Genomic DNA, 16,686 nt, shown 5'->3' with positions numbered 1-16,686 from the left:
AGATCTTTTAAATAGCTAAATTTCAACACATTCCCCAAGGAGCTGAGATGGAGATCATTTCAGACCTGTCAGAGGAAGATCATACTTTAATTGTACTTCACTGTACTATAAAAAATGAGACCTCTCCACTAGATTTAAGAGTCAGTGGTATTGTGATCTGTGCAAAATGTTAGAGGAACTCACCTGGGATCTTACAGTGTGTATGAAATACTTTTGTCAGTGACACAAGCTTAAAAATAGTCACATAAATGTGATGGTTTCTGTAATTGATCTTTTCTAAAAGTATCTCCAGCTTGACAGAGAGCATCTTTTCAGTTTGATTTATTCTGTAATAGAGTACACTCTGGTGGCTGTCTTCCAAAAATGCTATCCTGAATATCTGTTTATAAGTAGAGCAGTTCCGAATCACTCAGTTCATGACTCCAGCATTTTACTGCAAGATAAATACTACTTTGACTGTGGCACAGGTGCCAGCCTTCAAAATAGAGCATCTCTGAATGTAAAAGGGGCTGATTTCAGTAGCAACTGTTACTCTTTTAGGGCTATATATTAGCTTTAAAAATTAAAGTACAGTATGCCACAGAGTGTGGAACAACACTACTAGTACTATTTCTTAAAATCCAAGTTAGCCAATTTTTGCTCTCGTTTACCCGTTTCTCTGTTCAGTAGAGAATGCATCGCTGTAAGCAGTAGGATAATTCTTTCTCCCGTTTCTGACAGTTTCCACAACCAGAGAGATCCTGTAATTGATGCAACATTCAAGCTGCCTCTCTAAACCCATTTGTATGTCCTACAAGTTGTAGAAGTCTCAAAGGGATTTCCAGAAGTTTTCTCCATAGGATGCTAGTTTGCAGTGATTGTGTCAGTGAATTTTCATTCACTGACACAAGGAAGGGCAAGAATCTACTGTTTGTCCCACCAGTGCTTGAAAATGGGCCTTTGGACAGCACAAGACGGGCAGAGTTTGAGGAATAAAAGCCTCAAGTGATGCAGTTCTCTGCTAGCACCACAACAGATGCTACGTCTCATACAATAAGTAGGGCTTTCCAACTTAAGGGATGCTTATTTGTAAGAGGTGCATTTCCTGAAAATGGGAACTGTCTTAAGGAAAAGGGACGCAGCACAACTGAACACCAAAAACGATAGTTAAGTGTCCAGCCAGTATTCCCAAGTCTGAGACAGAGAAATGCGTAGGTAATCCTGTGAATTATGCACCTGTGTACCCTTTAAATGATGGACCAGATGCTGAGGTGATGACCTTGTCAAAGTTCCTTTCTCATTGCAACTCTGGATGTCTTTCACGGTGGACTGTGCTGAAGGGATCACAAGGAAAAGTGCGCAAATATGAGAAACTTCTGAAAGCCCCAGGAGTGAGTGAGAAAGTACACACTCATGCTTCTGCAAGTTCAGTGCTTTACTGTACTTTTTTGAGCATTTGTGAAAAACTGTTCTTTACTAAGAAAGAAAAAAGTTTCAGTTGACTCTTGCAGGAAGTTTCTTATTGAATACAATTTAAGGATTAATGATTAATTCTAATAATCAATGGGTTGATTATATGTTCACAGCAGGCAGAGAATTAATCCTGCTATGCTGAGCAATTTTCAGTGAATAATACGGGTATTTAGATCCTGATCCTAGAATATTTTAAATTAATGTCTTTTTCCTTTTGTGAGAATCATACTTTTGCTTCTACAAGGGCTGCTCCAAAAGTAATCCCTGCTATATTATTATCTTGGTCACAATAATGGAGGTAGATGTAGGCGGTATGGCAGTACAGGTTGTACCTTCCACCAGTATTTCATTACATTTTGTTGCTGTTTGACAGATGGCAGCAGAGGGGCAGACTGGCAGAATGGAATCTGACATGGAAGTGTGTATGAAGTAAAGGTGTGTCACTGAATTTCTTTATGCAGAAAAACAATTGCACACACTGACATTCATCAATTCTTGCTGGACATTTATGGAGGCCAAACAGTGAATGAGAGCACAATGAAGCAGTGGGTGGTGCATTTCTGTAGTGGAGACAGTGATGTTTCAGCAGCTGTAGAACTGTGGGTTTTACGAGCACAGAATGCAAGCTCTTCATTGTTGGTGAAAATGCATACCTAGTGGCAGTGCTTGTGCTGAAAAAATAGTGTTTTGTAGCTGAGAATTTTCTCTGTCAACTAGTGCTATTTTGTTCTTTGTATCTGTTGTAGTTTCCATGGAATGAAATGTGAGGCATTACTTTTGGAGCAACCTCTGTATCACTGCAGCTTTATTAAATTGAGTATATTAACATCACAATGAATTTTGTTCAACAGATACAATAATTTGCAGCAATAAATCATTCACACCTTCCCTTCAGAAATTAATGAAGTACGTACTGTGATATTCTGCTTACCTGTGTACAGGTAATAACAATACACTAAGAATACACTGTACCTTAGACAACATTCAGAAAAGTAATGTGCTTAGGTCAGTGAAGGACCACCTTAGAAATAAATAAATAAAAGAAGTTCCATTCTTCAGAAAGTCCCCGATGTCTATCAGAATGGAGCTTTTAGGTCTCATTCATTTTCCACCTCAGTGAGATAATTGGGAAGTAAATGGCGAAACAGAGTGCTGGTCTAATAATAATGAGCAAGTAGATGAGAGAAAACAGAGTAGAAAGAGAATGTAGATGAGACATAGGAGGAAAAGATGAGAGAAAACAGATGGAAACCAAAAAGCCAATGAAGTGTGAAAGACAAGACTATAATGATTTGCTCAAGACATGGTGGAACTAGTCTGAATAAAATAAGAAAAGAAACCTATACTCTCAGTCCGACTTCAGGATAAACCAAATCTTTAGTAGGATTTTAAAAGGATTAAGGTAAAACTCTTTTCATCCTGGAATTAGAGATTCTTTTACAGGATATTCTGATAGTACTCAGACCTTGAATAGAAAGATTGAAACAAACATCAAAACATTTACATTTACACAAGCCAAATTTCACCCTACCAGAGGTCTAATCTTTGCTTGTACATATTTCCTTTTATGTTGTATAGAACCTAAAATTGATAACAGAGATAACATCAGTGGAACTTACCGTTGTATACATATGTCCTGGAACACCGTTTTTTCTCACTTTACCCTTATCTAATAGTTATTCTGTGATCCCTTAATAATAAATCATTTGTTGCATTCATATAGATAATGGAATTTTTTTAAAAATTGAATGGAATATTTCAACTTACTGGAGGATAATTTTTGAACAGTTAAAGAGCACAACTCTGTAGCAACTATGTATGAGGATTTGGCTTCGCTTGCAGTTAGAAATGGAGCCAAAATGGAAGATGCACATGTACCCTATAGCTGATGAAAAAACATATGCCCTTTTCAAATTTAAGTGATTTTTGTCTGTATGGTTTGTACATGAATTCTAGTATTTTAATATTTTGGAACTGCAGGAGTTTCTGAACATCTTTAAGCCATTCTTGAGCTGTGTATGCCAGCAGTGAGCAATCCTGCTAAAAGGAGTGCTTCTTAGATTGCAAGCTGAAGAGTACTTCTCCTTTGTTGGTTTAGTCGCTGATTTTTTAGTTTTATTTTTATTTCATGACCAGGTCAAAGTTCTCCTTTGGTGATTCAATGAAATTTAAAGAGAATGGAGAAGAGCCAGAGGGAATATGAAAACATCAGTCTTGGCAGGATTAGCTTACTTTTCAGTCCTCTTTGCTCTTTGATACTCCTCATCTCTATCATTGCTTTTTTGGTGAAGGAAGCAGTGCAATTAGGTGGTGTGAAAGTTGGCTTGTTTTTCATCATGGCAAGCAGGACTTGACCCTTCCTCATTCCACAGTCAGAGCTCCTCAAAGATAACTGTTTCCTTCCTGACTGCGGGTTTCACTTGGACTGACAGGTTACCAGTATTTCTGCTATCAGGACACCAATTATTGCTTGAGATTGGAGTTAAATATCAAGATTCACAATACAAACTCTCATATTTTTTGCTAAAACAGAAGTAAAATAAAGAATTTACGAACTTTTTTTTTTTTTAAGGCTATGACAAATTTGAAATTTTGCTACTGCAATGTCTTTTTGAAGTCATACTGGATAAATAATGTCAAAAATGCCCTTTTTTTAGGCAATGTCTGTCAAGTTTATTGAGTTGATTTAGCAATTAAAAAAAGACAAGTAAATGAGAAGAAAAACACAAAATTCTAGAAATTTATTTTTTTATTCATTTACAAAAGTCAGAAGGTGTTGAAATTAGAACTGCAAAATGAAGAACAATTTAGATATTTATATAACAATTTAGACATTTTCTAACTGAACTTAGCATTATACTAACCTAGGCTTCTTTTTTTTTTTTTTTGTCCGGAGTCTGAACTATCTTGCAGAAAATATAATATAAAAATTACAGATTTTAATATATTCTTTTTCTTTACCAGTTCCTGCTGAAGGGCTGACAATTTCTCTTTATTTAGGTGCCAACAGTCTTCTAACCTTTCTTGAAGAGGCCACAACTTAAAAACCTATTGGATCACCTCCCATTTATTAGCAATGATAAAAACTTCCTCCTAATCACTGTAATTGCACAGCTCCATTTGACAGGTTTGGCAATTTTATGTTGGAAGAGTAATTTTAACAAAGAGTAGATGGGAACACAGTGCCAAATTTCTCAGCTGGTTTAAAATTATTTGTTTTTAAATATAGGTTGGCAACTGGGAGAAGAACTCAAGCAGCAAAAAAAAAAAACTTTTCAGTGTTTTTGGGACTGTTGATAATCCAAAGATAACACAAAGATGAAAAAAATGTTGCTTTAAAACTAGTAATTTGTGCATTTTACAAGTTCTGTTGGTAATTTTATATAAGGAATTCAAAATGACAAAGGGATTTCCTAAATAAATAGTAACTCTTTTTTTTCAGTAAGCATGCTAGTGCTGATTGAAAGTTGAATCCTTAGGAGATAAATGAATATGAACTTCTAAGGGGGGTTGTTGAATACTTGGAAAATGAATGTTTTATCAAATACATTTTGGCTTCAAGAAAAGTTCAAATTTTTGGACAAAATGAAAAATTTAGATTATATGATAACTAGATATTGTATTATCCATACATCAAAATTCCAAAGGGTTCTAATTTTATTTGTTTAATATGAAGTATGTTTGAATGTACTTTTAACTTACATTTATTACAATATTTTCTGAAATTTTCCTGTTGTTTTCTGATACATCCAATCTAAGTTATATTATTTTGTCTGTCACTCCAAGACATAAGTGCAACAAAAATAAAGGTATAAGTGAAAACTATACTTAGGGATGTTTTTGTTACTAGTTTCAACATTGTAAATTGAGACAGACATTGAAAAAAGGAACTAGGTGATTCAATTCATTCTTACATTTTCTTGAAATTATAATCAATCTCAGTTTCCAAGGCAACTGACTACATGAGGATGGACCAGCCAATAATGGGAAACAGCTTTCTGTTTTATTACTGTAACATATGGTAGAAAAAGTCTTTTTTGTTTCATGCTGTTGAATAGACTCTCCAATTTATCACCCCAAATAGAATAAAAAAATGATTAAAAGAGATGTGAGTAGTTCAGTATTGAAGCAGAAATGCAGAGATGTAAGTTCATGGGGGAAAGGCAAAAAAAACCATCAAAATGTAATACTTAGATGCTCTTCTGCTAAAACCCAAACTTCATCTTGATTTTTCCTCTGACCTTCCTCAGGGGTCCTGGCAACATGAAGGGTTGGTGTAAGTGATTGTATTGGCAAATGGATTCGTATTATATCAGTATGACTCTCTCAGGGTGAGTGGAATTGCCTTTCTGCTGTGAACTGCCTGGCACAAATAAAGGGCTTCCTCCACGTGCATCACTGAAAGAGGTATGATTGATGGAGGACCACGAGGCATACCACATTTCTTTTGCAGATGTCAGATAGAGTCTATTAGGAGAATTGTTGGTTCCTTGAAGTCAATAGAAGCTTAAGTAAAATATATCATGATATACCTTCATGTTTTGTGTCTCAGTCTGAGATTCCAAGTGCTTTACTACTCACTACTCTTTCCTTCTTGAAGCTGTGATATATTTATTCAGCAGTTAAGATATTCCCCTTTTTTTCCTTCTTCTTCCAGGTGTGTTCAGGAAAGCATTTTTGTTTACCAGAATTTACATACTGATCCTTGTTTTCCTTTTTTGGAACTTTTCCTGAAGCTGGCACTGTATCTCTTAACCATGAAATCTTCTGTTTCAGATATTGGATTAACATAGATTCCTTTGCTACTTTCTTATTTTATCAAGCTACCTATTTATGCCACTGCTTCCTTACTATTTCAAGTTATTTTCTATATGAAAGATTTCCATTTGAATTTCAGTATAAACAACTATTTATTTTTCATTTTACCAAAATATGAATCAGTGTTCCCTTTGTCCTCATTGTGCCATTCTTGGCTTCCTATTTCCCTAAGTCTCAGTTTCCTCCTTTCTTTAACTTCACTTCTAACGTTTTTGGTGTAACTTTTGCAAGAGAGTATTTCATATTTTAAAATACCATCCTACCTAATGGTACTCCCTGGACAGGGATGGTTTTGTGAGTTAAGATTTTCTAATTGCATTCACTTCAGTTAATACTTAAGCATAGACACTTACTTTTCTCTGTCTTTGGAATCTACAATTTATCTTTTGTTGTTGTTGTTAGTAAGGGAAGAGAGGAGATAGAACAATATAGATTAGGATAATATTCCTCCAAACTGCCCAGAGCCAACATTAGATCACATTTCTAACCAAACTGTAGCTGAAACTGCACCAGAAAAAGTTGTAGTTTCTGACACTGTGTGGTACATAGGAATTATTGCTTTAGATGCAATGTCCCCTTTTCCCACAAATACCTTCTTTCAATTTTGTATGCATGTTTGGGAGAGGGGAGTTGAGGGAAATGATAGGAATGTAAATATAATACATATATAAGAATATAGAAATGTTCCCTTCTTATTTACCTCACATTACCTGTAAATATTTCCTCTAAGTCTCTTAAAATTATATCACTGTGAGTTCCATTAACTGTTATTCATCTTTGGGAAAGTGAGAAGACTTGATGCTTCTGTATCATATAAAGCCTTGGTATATAAAGGGTGCTGTGATTTTGGCTGTCAGAATGAAGTCCACTGGTCTGTTTAAATATAGACTGGAGTAAAGGGATGAGCTAATGTGGTCCTAATTTTCAGTGTCAAAGTTCTTGCAAGCTGAGACAAGTAGATCTTTAGTTATCAATATGGAAATGCTGGATGCTATTGCTGTCTGTTACTTCACTGTCTTTCTGCTTTAGTCCAGAGACACTTCCTAATTTGGTTTGGGTGTAAGAAAATGTCCATATGTTTCTTTTCTACTAGTGTCTGTTGCTGATCAGGAAACAACAAGAGAAAGTAACATATATCTGTGTATGTTTGAAACAATACCTCTGACAAGCTAAAAAATCAGATTAGACATATGAGCTATTATCTGAGTATTATTAATTCAATAGTGACAATGTAATATATAAAAATAGTGGCTGTCCAGAAAATTTTGAAATTTCTATGTAAACCACACATGCAGAAAATAACATTAGAAATAGCAATGAATATACAGAAGAAATACAAGATGATGCAAGAGCACACATGAAAGAGAGAATACATAGACACCTCTGAGTAAAAGATGAATTCAATATTATGTGGGTACATCTTTGTATCCACAACCATGTGATGAATGCAGCATGCAAAAAGATTATGCTTTGACAAATGGCTTTGATCTTGATGAGTAATGATTTCTAGAAAATGTTTGTTATCTTTACATTTAAAAGGAGAGAGAACTTTAATACTTCTGGGTAAATTGCTCTTTCCAGAAATGTAGAAAATGTTGTGGTAAAAGTATTTCTTCTAAGGGATTTGTGTCTTTTATCTACTTGCATTACTGATCCCATGAAAAATATGTCATTCCTCTATTATATATCTCCAGGCATGCTGTATTAGATTTACCCCACTGTTTCTCCCCACATCTCACTTTTACACGAGTTGAAAACTGTCTTAAACTTTTGTACTATGGCAATAATGCCATAAAGTGCACTGCTGACACTGCAAGCTGATCTGTAGTATGAGCAATAGTCCAAAAGTTCAGGTAGAAAAAGTATGAAAACTATAGAAAAAGTGAGTACTTCAGAGCTCTCTTCTCAGATTCATGAAAACTCTTATGCTTTTTAATTTACTTAGAATACTATATTTTCCTTGTTTTCCCCAATTTCACCATTTCCTAAATAGTGTAAGTAAAATAAATTCTACAAGTTCCTCTTGTGCTGTTTTTAGATGGCTAAGGAATTTGGATTTGTCATCTACTCTAAAAAGACACTGAAAAATATGCTCCAGTTAATAAGCTTTTTTGGGAACACGGTAAATTGCTAAGAGAGGACACCATGCTACCATTTAGTTTGTGAACTCTATAAATCCAACAAACTGTGGCAAGTTTTTACCTCTGAATGTAGCTATTTCCAGTATTTTAATGTTTTTTTCTTCTTTGGAAGGATCTTTTTTCTATGTAATAAGATTTACTGGAAGCACTATAAGTAGTATTATTTTGTTAAAGTTTTAGGCTGAGTCCACTGATTTTCATCATAAAATGCTGTTGAAAGAAAAGACTTATCAGAAAGTTGAAAACAATATTTTGTTATAGTAAAAAGCATACACTGTAGCATTCTCAATCTTGATAGAAATGTACTGTTTTCTAAGCTCAGTGCTACAGACATACTAATTTTAAAACAGAGAACTAAAAATACTCTCAAATGGGATTATTAACTTCCTGGCAGAAAAAATTCTGAAGATCAACTTTCCTTTTGAAAGAATGAAGTAAAAACAAAAGGACACCAAATTGTCTCTTCTGATAAAAACCTGTTACATCATGAAAGCTAAACACTGCCTTAAATATTGCCTGAAAGTAAAATTTGACAGTATGTAGACATATGTTATTACAACTTTCCATATCTGTTAGAATGGCTTTAGTAGAGAAATTATTGAATTTATATGGTGGGATTCCATAGTTACATTTTATTTTTCCAGCTTTGGTGATATTTTTAAGTCATGCTACGTTATATATTGAAGCTTTGTCTTTGTAAATGAAGTCTGTATTGTTCTTTTCTCACACGTGATCTTCAGTTGCATAGCTCCTCAAAGCCGCATCAGTCTTTTAACCACCAGCTAGAATATGTTAAATATGTTTGATTTATGTTGCACAAGATGGCATTCTAGCAAGTAGCTTTATCCGTGATCTAAAAAAAGAAATATAAGATAAAAAATAGTAAGCTTTTTCATCATTTGGCAAATATTTCCACAAATAAGACTCTAAATGCAGATTTTCTTATTCAGTCACTTTTCTGAGTAAAAATGTTCCATAAATAGATATTCTGCATGTGCTGTCTTGGCCTATAAGCCCATGTAACATTTTATATTTGCATACTACACAGCTGGAAGAATTTGATCCTTCCAAGGAAACCTCTCCTTTCAACATATAATAATTTAGGGAGACTTAGGCACACAGCTTTAGAACAAACTTCCCTCAATTTAGCCACTCTCTTTACCTAACACCTCTGAAGTTTGGATTTTACTCTGTTATCAATGTGGATATGAACGTACATACTGTGTGCTTGTATGTGCATTTTCCAGTGTCTCTAGAAGAAGAATAATTTTGTTTGGCAATACTTTTAAGAGAATTCCCCAGTACAAGAAGTAGTATTTTCCTCATGCTTTTCTTGTTTATTACTTCTTCTTATTTGGATTCTTTTTATATTAGTTCAAAGACACTGACTTAAGGATACTGTAGATCAAACACGGAAGAGCCCTTGTAATTATACTGAAACTGCTCCTTCTAAATAAAAATTAAAAAAAAAAAAAAGAAAGAAAGAAAGATCAGCAGACTAAAGTATTGCAATTCCTGTTGTAATAAAATTTAGGACTCTTGCATGCAGAATGCCAACCTAATTTTTTTTTTTTTTTTGAGGAACCTACAAATAGTAATCTTACTCTCTGATAATATCTTCATTAGCCAAAAATAAATTCACCAGTGTTTCAGAAACTTTCCATTCGTTCAGTGATACTTAGACACTCCTAAAATTCTAACATTTGAAATTTCTAAACTGGGGGAATTCCTGGAAGACCTTGACTCTTTAAATACTTCAGCATGTGATTAAATTAAATGCTATGCACAAATTCCCCTGTAAGGAGCATGTATTACATGTGTCCATGTTTTGTATTGATGTGGTAACTTTTGCCCCTTGACAAATAAAAGAAAAAAGATTGTATGGGAACTGTTGAGTCACAGCCTGAACCACTGATTGATCACCTGAGGCGAGGACTGAGTCAACCATGGAAGCACAGGTGAAGGTAATTCACCTTTGTGACTGGAAGGGGTGGAGTCTGGCTGCACCTCTCCTAGACCTCATTTAAGGGCTGACTGCCACTGGGGAAGGTTCTTTAGTTGGAGATCCCTCCTTTTGGAGTTTTCTATTGTAAGCTTAGGACACAGGTGAACGTTTTATTTTTGTCTCTTTCCACCACAATTAACTTTCAAATTATAAACCTGTAAAATGCTATCCTAAAATGCCATACAACTATTTTAACTGTACGTTTGTTAACTGTACAAAGATATTTTGCATCCCCAGAAAGCAAATCAAGCAACTATAAATAGTAGTGAGGATGAGAATGTTTATACTGAGAACTGTGCTTATAGAAAGTAGTGAAAGAATAAAATAATAAAAAGGTATAAAAGGAAAACATAAGAATAAAAGAAAAGATATGGAAGTCTATAAAGATATGAAATATATAAAAGATGAAACTAAGCTGGAGAAAATCTGAGGAAATTTGATGTGCCTTGGAGGGTAAGTCCAGAACACAACCAGAGATCGGATAGCAGCAAGAAAGGAATTTAGGGGGCAAGTTTTCAGCTATGATCTCAATGAACTTGGGCTGACAGCAGGACAGGCATAAAGAAATGTTAAAAAGTTCAGCCAAAATTTTAGGAAGATACACTAGTATAAATTCAGTATTACAGATGGAAAAAAGAATCTCCAATAGTTACACAGAAACACTGTGTAGCTTTCTGTGAGGACTGCCATTTCTTGATATTGCGTTACATTAAAACATATGTGCAAACAACACATAAAAATAATAGATACCATAAGTTCCACATAACCTATCAGGGCGATCTTTTAAATTCTTTCTGATCTACTCATATCAGAGTGCGTTCTACAGAATACGTAAAACTGTGAAGTTTTAAGGTAAGAAAACGTAGTGATGGAACTACATTTTATTTGCAGGATAAGAAACTTAAATACTTCACATAGGTCTACATTTTTTTCAGACAAAAAACTTGATCTCCATTTGGTGGCAAAACGTCCACTCTAAAATCACTTTATGTATATATTTTATTCATCATATAGATCTAATATAACATGATGAGTGCTTTCATAGCATTTGCCAGTAGTTAAAGTAGTGGACTTAGAGAGTTCTGCCTTTTCTGTCTGAGTTTTTCCAAGGACTACTAAGTAATTCATTCAAGTCTTTTACCAGCTCGTAGTTCTAGCTGACCCACTTGAGAATGGGATACAAGAAATGCTTGCTTTAAAGGACTGTGCAATCAGGAACAGCCTCACTGATTCATACTGGCTAAAGTTTTGGGCCATCCTATTTTTTAATGTTCTGAAAGTACTTTGAGGTAATTGGATGAAAACACTGTGGATTTTAGGGAAAGAACCAATAATTTACTAAGCAATTCCAGTGTGCTGTTTTAGAGCATTGTGGATTTTCTTTCTCAGTTATATAAATTGCTGTCCTGGGCTGGTTTTCTTGCTTGCTTCCTTTTTAAATTACCAACACAGCAAAAGAATTGTGTCTATTTGCATTGACTTAACTTTCTTTGGAGATTTCCAGCTCTTTGCAGTAGTACTTGAAAAGTCTTTTTTGGGCTGGGTACTTTTCTGCAGTCTCTTCTGGGAGAACAAATGTTTAGGAGCATCTTAACCATGTGCTGTAAATGTACAAAAATAGAATGGAAGGATAAAAGGAACAAGATCAAGTAAACAGAGTCCCTTGGTAGAATCTCTTTAATGTCTTGCATCTGATGTTCATATTGGTGGGGAGGGGAGGGTCACATGCTTGATGTTTTCTCTGAGACTACACCCAACTGGAAACCATCCCTTGGCTTCTCCACGGACAGCAGGCTACCCAAATGGAACGTATTAATTCCTTGGGGAAATCTCTTTAGTAGGAGAAAAAGGAATCTTTTCAGTTTCTCAAGCACATGCTCTGTTGCCTGTGCTGTCAGGCTTAAAGGAGGACCTGCACTACCTGGAGCTGGAGGACACAGTTTCATTGTATCTGCAAGGTTTAGAACGGATAAATAACTTCTGTGGTGCAGCTGCTCAGGCTTTGCAAATTTGACATGTTTATTAATGAAAATGTGACAGAAAAGAAAGAAACAGTCAGCTAAGCAAGATGCCCCTGTAACTCTGCTGTCATCATTAGGTGAATACAGTATACCAAATATTTATGCTTCTATATGATTCAGGATCAAGAAAATAAATATCTCTTTTATGTGCTCTATTTTCTTTGGAGAAGAGAGTAGAGGAGAGTGTGAGTCATAGTGGAAGAAAAAATTCACTTATTTTCTAACAAAAACTACTTGCTTTGGAGGAGGATCCTAGCATTAACTTCTGTTTGCTGATAACCCCTGCAGCCTGGCTGCTTCTACCGAGAAGCTGACAGCCTGCCATTCCTCAGTCTGTACCTGTCTGGTGACCTATGGCCAGAAGCCAAGTCATATTTCTTGCTTCTGCTGTGGATGAGATAATTGTTTCTACCTAGGTCTGAGTACAGAATAGCTATGTACCCTTGGCAAGGATTTCTGATGAGCAGAGTTTTGACCCTTCACACCATAACAAATCCTGCCAGCTGCAGTCTGACTTCTGAGCATAGGGCTGGTCTGAGGAATTTGGGAAGGTTAATATTAACATCTATTAGTGTATGAACAATACTAGTTCTATGGCTTTTTCTGTTTGTTTTTTTCTAAGGAGCTTTTTTTTGCCATGATCTAATTCGGATGATTCTCTCCTTGAGCAATTAAAAAAAAATAAATGCTATGATTATTGAGCTCCCGAGAAGGCATTTGATGCACGATAACAGCTTTAAGCGTTTTTCTGTGCCCTCCAAAGCCTATATGGAAAAGGAGCAAGATGCAGACTCATAATTCTCTATTCCCAAGAGGCAGAGAAGTGTCAGGAGTTGTCCTGTCTGTTTAATCATATTCACTTTTCCGAGGTAAAAATCTTCATGAGAAGAAATGAATTTCATATTGCTTTTGAGTTAAGAAAAGGAGTCCACTGTGTAGTGTAGTCTTCTATTTTTTAACAATTGATAGCCTCAAAATGATTTTCCAAGGACAGCTATTCAGGAGTAATGAAGGGGCAGAAGGCTGAGAGATGGCAAATGCCAAAGGATTTTACCTCTATCCTTGTGAAATTCGGTCCATATTTAAATACTTATGCATTTAACTTGTGATTTCCTATGGCACTTCATAGGATAGGAAAGTATCTATCACATTTGTGCAAGAATTTACACATGCCATAAAGAAGAACTTGCCAAAGGTTAGAGAGTTTCTACCTACACAAATTCCAAAACAAAATGCTGTGATGTTGCCCAAACATTACCCTTCTCTTCTAGGCAGAAATCTCAAGTAATTATTCCAAAGATGAAAAACCTTGAATGCCTGCTAGCTAGTGTAGAGGAAGACTTGAGCAGAAATTTAGGGACTAGATGTCCATCTGGTCCTCTCTGCAATTGAGGGACTTAGTGCTGTCATCTTTTTAAAAGGTCAAATAACAATCCTGTTTGCTGTGACAAAGGTTGCAAACATTTTGGGGTGTTTTAAAGAGTCCAACTTGCTACTGAAGCTTGAAACAGATTAAATTTTCTATATCATCTTTTTTTTCTTCAAGAAAAAGTGCTTGGATTTTATGTTCAATATAAAATCAAGAAAAATGTATAATCTGGATAGGCTCTGGCATTCCAAATCCCTCAGTGTTATGGAGAATAGAAGAGACACAAGTGACAACACCAGTCTTATGAGGCACAGAGGTGAGATGAACAGTTGGACTAGATGATCTTGGAGATCTTTTCCAACCTTGGTGACTCTGTGATTCTCTTCTAGTATGTAGTTTTCAGAAAAGCAGTAGTAAATTCTTCTCATATTTGTAAGAGGAAGAGTATTATAGCAAAAGTAGGGTGCTATTTTTCCGGTGAAATTAAGCATCCACTTCTGTGTATTTTAAAAAAGATTTTATTTATTGCACAAAAAATCCTCTCAGGTCTTATTTTGTTACGTAAACTGAGGTTAATACTGAAAGTAGTAACATAAATAATTATATGTGCCACCTCTCATTAATATCCTTAAATCTTTCTCCGTTCTATCACTGAGATCACTATATTTCCTTTCTGCGCAGGTTTATCAACATATTTAATACTGCTAAATATGTTGTTAATAACTATGATAATAGCCTGGTGCTTTGTGCTGGAAGACTTTGCTTTCAGTAGTTAATAATTTTGCTAGTGTTATCCAGCGTATCTTGCAGTTTCTTTGTCACACATCTATCTAACAAAAAATTATCTTGTCTTGACAGAAAACTGACTAAAATATTTTTGTTGCTTGCAAAAATGAAACTATGGTTTGCTTTGTTTAGCCCAAGTAATTAAAAAAATGTGCTGACATCTTCGTACTTCAGAGTAAGACCTTAAAATGTGGTAGATGTGTTGTAGGTTTTCCCAACATTGCAAATGACTCAGCTCTCCAAAATCTCATTCTGCTTTAGCTTGGTAAGTTAGTGCTCTGTTACCTGAGCTTCCAGAGTTGCTTTTGGCTTTGAACATGCTACATCCTCAGACACTAATGAGCATTGTCTGTGCTGTACCCATGGTGCTGCCATTTTATTTGACATAGAGAAGAAAAAAGAGGGTCTGACTTGAATTTGACAAAATGTGAATGAAAAGTAGGAGGGCAAAAGATAAAATGGCTGCAGATAGGGAAGTTTTCCACGAGGTCTCTTCTTCTTTCACTACGTAAGATATATGATGCTATAGGGATAGGTAAAGTTTGCATATCAGCCACAGTCCCCATCAGTAATCAGCATTTGTGCCACATGTGTTTCAGAATTAGGGAAGTTTGGGAACGTGTTGCTTCAGACACTGAACGTATAATTAGAGTATCAGAAGGTACGTACACAGAAAGATAAGATGTGGTTACATGGGAGATCTTTTTCCTGATGTTGCTCCCTAGCTATGTGGAGTTTGACCTGCAGAAATGTTTAGTCACTGTAGTATCTAAAGCAACGTACTCTGTGTGTTGCATATAAATATAGAATAAAATACCTAGAAGAGATGTAATCCGACCTCCTGCCTCAAGGCCATATGAGTTTGAACCTATAGCAGGCATAATACATATTACTCTTACCTGTTATTGAAAACTTCAGATATCAGTTTAAATCTTCTTAAACAGTTTGAGAAGATTATCTGCTCTTGATATTTGAAAGGTTTTTCCAGTGTCTGAATTACAGCTTTCCTGCTGTTATGTCTTCATATCCTAACCATACTAGAAATACAGGACAGGTTTTTTTCTTTCCTCTTGCAGCAAGCACTTATATATTCATGGACTGCTATCATATTTCCTTTCATGTTCTGTGAATCAAATAGCTTTCTGTTTGTTTGTTTTTACTTAGGTTACACTTTTTAGAATACTTTTCTTCACTGTTATTCTCTCAGATTGGTCTGAGTCCTTCTTGGAGTGTAACACCTGTTGCCAGAATCCATACTTCAGCACAGACCTACTAATATGTGATGTGTTGTGTGTCATTTTGCCTGTGAAAATTCATAGTCATGGGCTCACTGAAATCGCCAGGAAAATGAAATGGCCTAACATTTATTTTCTAATACAAAACAATTCACTGAAGTGCTGTATGACCTGGTAACAGCTTTTTATTTATTCTGAATTCCGCTTTCCTCTGGCCAACAAGTAAAAGTAACACTTTCCTAGTATTAAAAATAACTTTGAGGAAATCAGAACAGAAGAAAATCATAAAATATGGATCAACAACTGAACTGAAAACAAAGAAAACTACTAAAATGCTTCTTTCACAAAAAAACCTTTTCAGCAGAACAGCATTAACTTTGGCCTAAGGTTTTTTAAATAAATATCTTAACTAATACACATAATGTGACACAGATGCAAAATTCATCTGTAAATTTTGAACTGTGTATACTGATTGGGATTTCCTTGGCTTAATAAGTTTCAGAAGGAGAAGTCATTATTTTTCTTTTCTGAATTAACACAGACATTACAAGCTCAAAGCCTGTCACAATAGGTTCAGAAGCTGCCCATTTGCCTTCCCTTCAGAATGTCAGCATGTAAGAAGGCATTTCCAAAGGCAGAGTGTAAGGCTATATCTTCTCCCTCAGCACAGCTTCAGTGCTTTGGATTTGGAGGAAAGCTAAGACAAAGAAAATGCCTCCTGAAGTTTGTCAAGGAAGGGGTTAAAAATAGTGGAATCTTTGTGACTGAGAGGGGCTGAATTATCTTCCTGACACCAGCAGGGGTTGCTGTCACTGGTTTGTGGTTGTCACATTCCTGTTATGCTTGACCTTGGAAAGGC

The 16,686-nt window shown here is 35.4% G+C and overlaps 1 protein-coding gene across 1 annotated transcript in view; it reads left to right on the top strand.

The window, feature by feature from the left end:
- Positions 1 to 16,686, top strand: part of HDAC9 (histone deacetylase 9) — a 443,223-nt gene that overhangs the window by 369,087 nt on the left and 57,450 nt on the right. The window lies entirely within an intron of this gene.

This window comes from Lagopus leucura, unplaced genomic scaffold (genome assembly GCF_019238085.1).
Source record: "Lagopus leucura isolate 7727_CA_CO unplaced genomic scaffold, USGS_WTPT01 Super-Scaffold_100157, whole genome shotgun sequence".
NCBI lineage: Eukaryota > Metazoa > Chordata > Aves > Galliformes > Phasianidae > Lagopus > Lagopus leucura.
The sequence above is the reverse complement of the archived record's forward strand: the minus strand, read 5'-3'. Positions and strand labels throughout refer to the sequence as shown.